The 8,461-nt window shown below is 43.6% G+C and overlaps 1 long non-coding RNA gene across 1 annotated transcript; it reads right to left on the bottom strand.

Annotated features, from left to right (window-relative positions):
* Positions 1-368: 368 nt before the first annotated feature.
* On the bottom strand, positions 369-5,517 carry LOC131828120 (uncharacterized). Its single transcript, XR_009352240.1, has 5 exons — positions 4,462-5,517; positions 3,846-4,099; positions 1,877-1,970; positions 882-1,170; positions 369-783 (listed from the first exon to the last, which is right to left on the bottom strand). It is a non-coding gene; the product is annotated as an uncharacterized LOC131828120 (long non-coding RNA).
* Positions 5,518-8,461: the final 2,944 nt, after the last annotated feature.

The following is an 8,461-nucleotide window of genomic DNA, read 5'->3' as shown; positions in this document are numbered from 1 at the left end:
ATTTCTGATCAGTCCGCAGATTTCAGATCTTCCTGCATGCTTTGCACTGAGACGGGGATCATCAGAACCAGACTGGGAACAATTTCTTTGAAGTTTTCAAAGGTAGGGAAGAAATCCTCTTTCATTCTCATCTTTCCTCAAGCCTAGTGTTGCTTAGCGCAGGTGGAGGGGTATATGAGAGAGAGGCTTGGGGAGGCCAGAGTCTCAGGATCATCCCACATTCGTGCACTGCCCCTAACATGGGCCTGTAGCTCTTGTGTAGAGAGGATCGTGCTTTAGGGACATGGGTCTGATCACTGCGCACGACCACCTTTGTCGACGCAGGGTTTGCTCACACCAAGATTTCAAGATCAGTACGACCACAAATGTGAACTTGAACAGCATGATTTTAATGGTATTGCCTTCTCTCAGATTCTTCTCCCCTTAGCCTCTGTGCACAAAGGACTGATAACAATTTTGCATTAAAATTAAAAGGGGAGTGTAGGACCACTCCTTGTACAAAAGCAAAGACATTCTTTAGGCAGAATGATGACCCAAGATACTAACCATGCGGGAGATTTGCTATGCCCAACACTGCATCTCGTTCAGCAAAGCAAACTCCTTCTTTGCCATCTGTCTCATGCTACAAAGAGATAATAATAATAAAATCATTGCTTAATGAGTAAACTAAGTAGAGGATAATTCTCTGGTAGATCATATCGGTGTTCTTCTCCAAAGGATGCCATATTCTCAATGAGGCAGAGAACACAGGGGAGAGTGCGTGATCGCGCACAAACGGGATGCCTAAAATCAAAAACCAATGCAGCATATGTCAGTATTTAATGCCCCATCAAAGAAACATTCAACTTTTCAGCTGTAACCCAAATACAAATTTTCCTTACCCTGTCAATTAGCAGATTACAAAACTTCTGTAGCAGGAAGACCATTCTGCCAGCAAAGCCATAGTGTTTGGAATGGGTCCAGGTCAGACAGATGGCGTGGAAAAGGGGTGCGATGAGACGTTCCCGATCGGCACAGTCGACTGCTCTTCCAGGCGGCAAACGGAACCTTTGTAGAACGGAGCCACAAGGTGAAGTGTGTCTCCCACACAGCCGGAGAAGCATACAAACGGCAGGAATCACCCAAGTAGTCAGTGACAAGCACAACCACCAGCTGGGGCAGGGGAAGCATCTAGAGAAGAAAAATATACAAACTATTAAATAAATGGAAACCTTGTTCTTTGGCACCTAGAAAGTGCCCTCCCTGCCCCCCACTCCATCATAAGCCAATGGGCAGAAAAAGCAGAGCTCTGTCTCCTCCAAGATGTGATTGTTAAAAAGAGTTCTTGCTGTCTTTGGAATGCTAAATATACTACAAACAATCAAATGATGTAACCAGGAGGAAAAGACAAAGAATATTTACTACAACGTTACTCAGTGCCATCTGTACCCTGCACAGTCGATTTGCAGAATTGGCTCCCTTAAAACAGCACCTATCCAGCTGCGCAGAAAGGCTTGGTTCAGAAGTCAATGACTAATGAAGTGATTATGTGTAGTAGTAACAGTAAGAGCCCACTGAATATCAGAAGTGGGTGCTACAATGCAAACACTCATTGATGATTCTTTTTAGAAATTTAAGAATTTAAATTCCCTTCCATTAAGATCAAAGTAGCAAAGCTACTTTGTTAACTTAAATTATTTTTAGGTCAGTAAAAGCGTCTCTGTCACCGTCTCTTTAATGGCAACCGGCTGTTATAAGCACTATCAGTGCCCCTAAGCGAGGAAACAACCCTGCAAAGTGGAAGGATTCTCAGCGAGTCACTGGTAAGAAGTCAGCGACCCAAGAAAGGAACCTGGTTATCCCCTGGCAGAAGCAGAAAGTTCTGCTATTCCAATACCTGTCATCTGGCTCAGAAGCCGGGGTCTCTGCTCTTCTATGGTGCTCCCACGGAGGGACTGAGTACTTGTTGCAAGTTCCAGTCAAACTTTGGTCTGCAAATAGAGACGTACCAGGTGATGAAGTGCAGATCAATTGGCCCAGTGCAAAAGAGCCGTTGGATGGATGTTCCTAATTTCGATTTCAGTGAGTTCCAGGGCTTTGCTAGAACACGCTTCCCCATGAAGGGATTTGCACGCAAACACAAGCTGGAGTCTTACTTTTAGGCAGTCCTTCCTGACGGTGTTTCTGCGTGACCAGGAACCTGGTTGTACCCTGACACCAGTTTTCTGCCAAGAGACAGAAGCCACCCATGGAAGGTGGTCGTGGCACTTTTGATGCACACAGTGTCCTGCCTCCACCACATCCTGATTCTTTTCCTTCCGCTATTTTTGCCCACTCACTTATAGAGGCTCGGGTCTCTAGGTGGCAATAGCGTAGATAGGAAAACATGGAGGTCATTATCCTGAGGATGCTCGGCTAAATTCTTATCAGCTGCATTAGCAAGAGCAGACTCTGTCTTCATACAGAGGCCGGGTTTTCTTGGGCATGAACTTGTTGGAACAAAATGGGAGAAAACTCACGTGTTATGCCCTGTCTATAGTCGCCCCTGATTAGAGGAAATACAGCCCTGGCAACGCATTGGATGCCATAGAGATTTCAGAGCCAAACCAAGGTAGACCTGCCAAGCTTGGCGTAAAATTTTATGACTAGCACCACTGTTTTACTTCAGAACAACTGTAAGAAAGATGATCCAGGGACACCTGGGTGGCTCAGTGGGTTAAGCCTCTGCCTTCGGCTCAGGTCATGATCTCAGGGTCCTGGGATCGAACCCCACATCAGGCTCTCTACTCAGCAGAGAACCTGCTTCCCCTCTCTCTCTGCCTGCCTCTCTGCCTTCTTGTGATCTCTCTCTCTGTCATATAAATAAATAAAATCTTTAAAAAAAAAAAAGAAAGATGATCCAATGATTCATACAACAAGCAACTCAGACATCAGTTTAAAGTTTTCTTTTTTTCTTTTTGAAGATTTTATTCCTTTATTTGACAGAGACACAGCAAGAGCAGGAACACAAGCACGGGGAGTAGGAGAGGGAGAAGCAGGCTCCCCACTGCACAGGGAGCCCTATGCGGGTCTCAATCCTAGCACCCTGGGATCACGACCTGAGCCGAAGGCAGACACTTAATGACTGAGCCACCCAGGCACCCCGTTTGAAGTTTTCAACCCAGGTCCCTGCCCTATATCCACACTCTGTGAAGAGAAGGGGGGAAAAAAACACAAAAGCCCCATAGAAGTAACAATTGCCTATTTTAATGTTGGCAGCATACAAATGACAATTACGCTGTTAATTGATAGTTATTTCAATGAGTTGTCATCCATGTAGATTGTTCAGATTAGCAATGTTGTTTTTGCACTGTGACTAAGCCACGGGGTAGCTGCATAAAAACTTGTATTCTAGGGTAGGAACAGTCTAACAACTCAGAAGAGAAAAAGGGCCAAGCTCCTTTAAAGAGACAGTTGACTTTTAGAGAGAGGCTGGGAGATAGGCTTGTTAAAATGTGATTTTTAACAGCATGTTCCATTAATGAAGTGCAATGTTTCATTAAAGAAGTTTCTATGCAAATGAAGTATAAATAAGACAAAAGGCAGTAAAAGTGGGAGCAGCCTGGCTACCAAGCTCACCAAGGAAAATATCAGCGCTGCCTAGAATGAGGCTAACAGCTCCACGTTTGTCCCTAGAACACTGGTTCTCTCTCTCTCTCTCAAGCTCAGGACAACCGCTGGTTTCTTTTCAGAGCCCAGAGCAAGTAAAACCTGAAGAGGCCTGGCCTGAAGGAAAGACTTAGAACAAATCCACAGCCTAAGACTAAAGGGCAGTCATTAACCCTGTACCTTTAAAACAAAACAAACAAAAGAACTCTCCATCTTACTTATACGTTTCCTGTGGCTTTCCAATTTTGCAAAAACAGATTGAATTTTGAAGTTTTTCTACTGTCTAGAAGCTTTAAGTTATAGCTGTTGATCAGCAACATAAATAAGTGATCTCGAAATCTGCAGGCAACAGGTCAAGAGGGCTCGACTGGCCCCTCCTATCTCATGGGGCGTCCTTGTGGCAGCCTCTCAGGTCCTGGGTAGAGTAGCCTGTTGGAAGCAAGCAGAATCTCGAGGCCATGTCATGGAATTTCTGCATGAAATTGGACAAAAAGCATCATGTTAATCAAGTTTCTCTCGTTTCTTCTTAAATTAGGTCAAACCAACAAGCCTGGTAATAATTCTTACTAAACTAGAGCAATATTCCTGTTCAGATCAACTGTACATAATTAAAAACAAAAACCCCTCACCTTTTGACAGGCATTTGCATGTCTGCAGGGTGCCTACACTTCACCCCCCACCCCCGCCCCTGACACCCCGCAGTACTGACATCGCTGCACTACTGTCCCACTTGAGGAAGCAGCAGACATTGGTGGTTTTAACCAATGTGGATAACGGATAGCTTCTGATAACTGGACTCTAATTTTCTGGGAACCACCCCTCATGAACACTCACATTCATGGTTTAGATGGACAGTCACCCCCACCCACGCTCAGGAGTGGTCATGTAGCTCAGGCCAGACTCGTCAGGTCATTCCATTCCTTGGGCCACGGTAAATGGGTCAAGGTTGAGCATAGAACCAACCTAGTAAGAACCTGTCTTGGAACTTTTTCTGGAAACTCCTAGGAAAGAGAAAGAAGCAGATGGGTGACAACTTCCTATTTTTATGCCAGGCTTGAGGAAATAGGCAAATATATCGTGGATAAATGAGAGCTAGTTTTCTCGCTGTCAGAGAAAAATGTTAACAGTATCAGGAAAGAAGGGAGGCTAAAGGAACCCCAAGATTTGGGGTTGGAATTGGAGGTACTGGTGGAAATTCGTGGTTTTTAAATATGTACCCAAAGAAATGGATGGATTTCTGATATAGTAGGAAATAAATATATGAGTGTGTATGAATGCATTGGCATATTTCCTAGCTTGGTCTTGTGAGACGACATCCCAGGGATGATACGTACATCTAAGCACCCAGATCTTGGGTTGCAAATACCATTCTCCAATAAAGGAACCAGGGCTTCCGGGAGACATGATCAATTCCAGGACTATGATAGAGAAAACAAAATATGAGTCTGTAACATCTCAAGGTGCCAGAAAGTAGGGAAGTGCTCCAAAATAATGAGGGAGGCCTATCAAAGGACTTGAAAGGGCTTCCAATATCCAAAGAGGAACAATTTAAATGACAAAATAAATAATGAGAGTATTGGATTGTAATGAGTGTCCATGAGTCCAAAATGATACCAATACATAATTGAATAAGTCAATGGAGAAGGACAGCTCTTTTTACAGAAAAATGTCAACAAATAAATATAGATGGAATGAAGCAACTAGGAAATTACTATTAGAATCATATGATCATACTTGTTGCAGGCAAGATCAACCGATGATTTCTAAAATTAGTGGGCAAAGGTTTGAGGAAAAATAAGGTATTCATACAGCCTCAAATTATCTCCCCCAAGATTTTTATTAAATACGAAGGGAGATATTGTGAATTTTTCACTGAAGAAATGTAAATGACACCATGTTAGATTAACGTTGCCGGATTATGACACCCTGACTCGTGTACCCACAATGCAACGGACTGAAAGAGCCTATCATTTCTGAGATATTCTTAACACAAATGCATCATCTCAGTCTAATCAGAGGAAAACATCACCCAGACTCAAGCGGAGTGATGTTTTACAAAATAACCAGTCAGTACTCTTTAAAAGTCAAGGTCATGAGACACAAAAATGGTTGAGGGGATATCCCAGGATGGAGGAGCCTAAGGAGATGGGACATGGAAATAAGATGTGAGATCCCCAGTTGGATGCTGAAGCAGATTTTCCAGGAAAAATGAGCAAAACTCAAAGTCTTTATGTTGGATCACTGTACTTTTGTCACATAAGAAGTTAGCATTAGTGGAAGCTGGATAAAGAGTATTCGAGAACTTTCTGAATGGTTTTTGAAACTCCTCCACAAGTTTAAGATCATTTCAAAAGAGTTTTTGTGCTATTTTGTACAGCATGGGGACTATAGTTAACGATACTGTATTGCCTACTTGAATGTTGCTAAGAGTAGATCTTGAAAGAGCTCATCACGAGAAAAAACATTTGTAACTATAAATAGTGACAGAAGTTAACTAGACTTAAGGTGATGGTCATTGTGCAATATATACAAATATCAAATCATTACATTGTATACCTGACATGAATATATTATATGTCAATTATATCTCAGTTAAATTTTTCAAAAATTAAAATAAATTTTTAAAAGTTTTAGTTTTTTTTAATTAACAAGTTGTTGTTGTTGTTGTTGTTGTTTAAATACAATGAGTCAAGAGTCGATGAAGATTACAGGGAAATGGGGCAGGAGGCAAGAGCTGCCAGGGCCTAGAGATAGGAGCTCCTGGACAAAACTATGACTGAAGCTAATTTACTCCAGGACTTTTTTGGTTGTTCCTGGACAAAGGTGCAAATAAATGGACTCTACCAAACAATACATTTAAATAAGTACAGCGAATGTCCAGGCCATTGAGAAGGAAGAAGAAAAACCCAGAGCAAGGAAAGAAGATAATAGTTGCATTCTACCAAATGTTAAAATAGTATCATTAGTATTTAAAAAAAAAAAAAAAAAGTTTGCAAGTATGCTTCTCTAGTTTGCCCCACACTTCTGAACACCACGTCAGGATATCAGCTGAATTCATGTTTTATCTAGCGATACTACCTACTAGTGTACCTGAGAAAGGCAAGAAAACTCCATCCTAAAGCATCTTCCCATCAGCCATACCTTAGTTCATGAAATTCACAGCATCCATCCCCTTTGGGGTTAAGGCCCTGAAGATCTCTACTAAAATGTAAATCCTGTGGTGCATCCAAAAAGATTCATCCAGGTTCTATATGGAAGAGTAATACATTATCAATCATTAACAATTTAGCCACAATTTATGAACCCGATTAAGTTCTGCCCCCTCAGCCGATCTCAGAGGAATGAGGCAGAGGATCCGTAATTTGTAATGAAGGAACCAAGCCGAGGGAAGAATCAGAAGTATAAGAGGGGACACTTGGATCATGTGCTGAGACGTTGGGGGCCCAGCCTGAAGGTCCCAGGTGGAGAGAGGGAGAGGAGCACAGAGAAAAGGAATGGGAAAGAAGAATGGCGCAGTGCCAAGAACAACGTGCCCGGGGTTCCTGTACGAATTCACAGTACGAACAGAAGCATTGTTTAAGGGGTACCTTGGGTCATGGCCGCCATGTACAGTTGTGCTGGTTGCTCCCAGACAGGGGCACAAGTAGGGACTAAAATCCAGCCCAAGTGGCTCTTCCCAAGCCGTGAGTCCAGGAGGGGGCTGCATGTGCCAAGGGGGATGCCTTGCTACAATTGATCCAAATATCAATTGGCAGTGGCAGCCTTGCATCAAAATAATTTCCAAGCCTTTTTTCTGGAGGGACAAGAGTGTGTTGAGACTCTCTGGTGGCACCATCTCCTTCCACTTTGGGGAGTGGGACAAGAGATCCTCTTGGCTTCCACATCCTCTTGGCTCCCAGGCCACTGTCACCTAGTTACCCTCCTAACGCTCAGGCTTGTTTGGGAGCTGACAGAGGGCAGAACAGGGGCTCTAGTTCTGGAAAGAAAGCAGCAGTTATCAAATTACTTTCAGTGACACAACTACCAGAGCAAAGACTGTGCTGGAAACACTTTATATGCAATTTATCCTTCCGGGCGGTCAATGGAGGAAGGCTTCCCTTCTACAAGTATCCTCAACAAAAGTCAAGAATGAAGCATCTTTATCCCCTTTGTTTATTTTCCCTGCCACATTATTGACTGCAAAAAAAGCAAAACCAAAACAAAAACAAAAAACAACAACAAAGAAAAAAACACTCGCCCAAGTTAGGGGAACCACTGTGTCCTGGCAGTTCTTTCTCCCTCTTGCTTTCAGGACAACGTTAATCTGCAGGGCTGCTTCTAATGTATTTTGACAGGGAGAAAGTGGCAACTTAGCCCATTATCCCTTTAGAGCAGAGCAGAGAGGCTCAGAGAAAACCCCACCTGGCCTTAGACTATCTTTCTTTCTTTTTTTTAAGACTTTTATTTATATGAGAGAGCGAGATGGGGGGGTCGAGGAGGACAGATGGGTGGAGAGAGAGAGAGAGAGAGAGAGAGAGATTCTCTCCAAGTAGACTCCGCACGGGGCACAGAGCCGGAGGTAGTGCTCGATCTCGCGACCCTGAGATCATGACCCGAGCTGGAACCAAGAGTCAGATGCTTCAGCGACTGAGACCCCCAGGCGTCCCCGGCCTTAGAGTACCTTAGCTCATGAGGACAATCCGCAAATGCTCATTTTCATTTTGCCCAAACTCTCTCGGCCACTTTTTCTCAGGCCGGTAGTTGCAGCCAAGGCTCATCTGCTCTCCCGCCAGGACTGGGCTGCTTCTGTGGAGCACCACTCCCCTTTGGAGACCCCCCAGTGAGAGCCCACTTC

The sequence above is a fragment of the Mustela lutreola genome, chromosome 3 (genome assembly GCF_030435805.1).
Source record: "Mustela lutreola isolate mMusLut2 chromosome 3, mMusLut2.pri, whole genome shotgun sequence".
NCBI lineage: Eukaryota > Metazoa > Chordata > Mammalia > Carnivora > Mustelidae > Mustela > Mustela lutreola.
The sequence above is the reverse complement of the archived record's forward strand: the minus strand, read 5'-3'. Positions and strand labels throughout refer to the sequence as shown.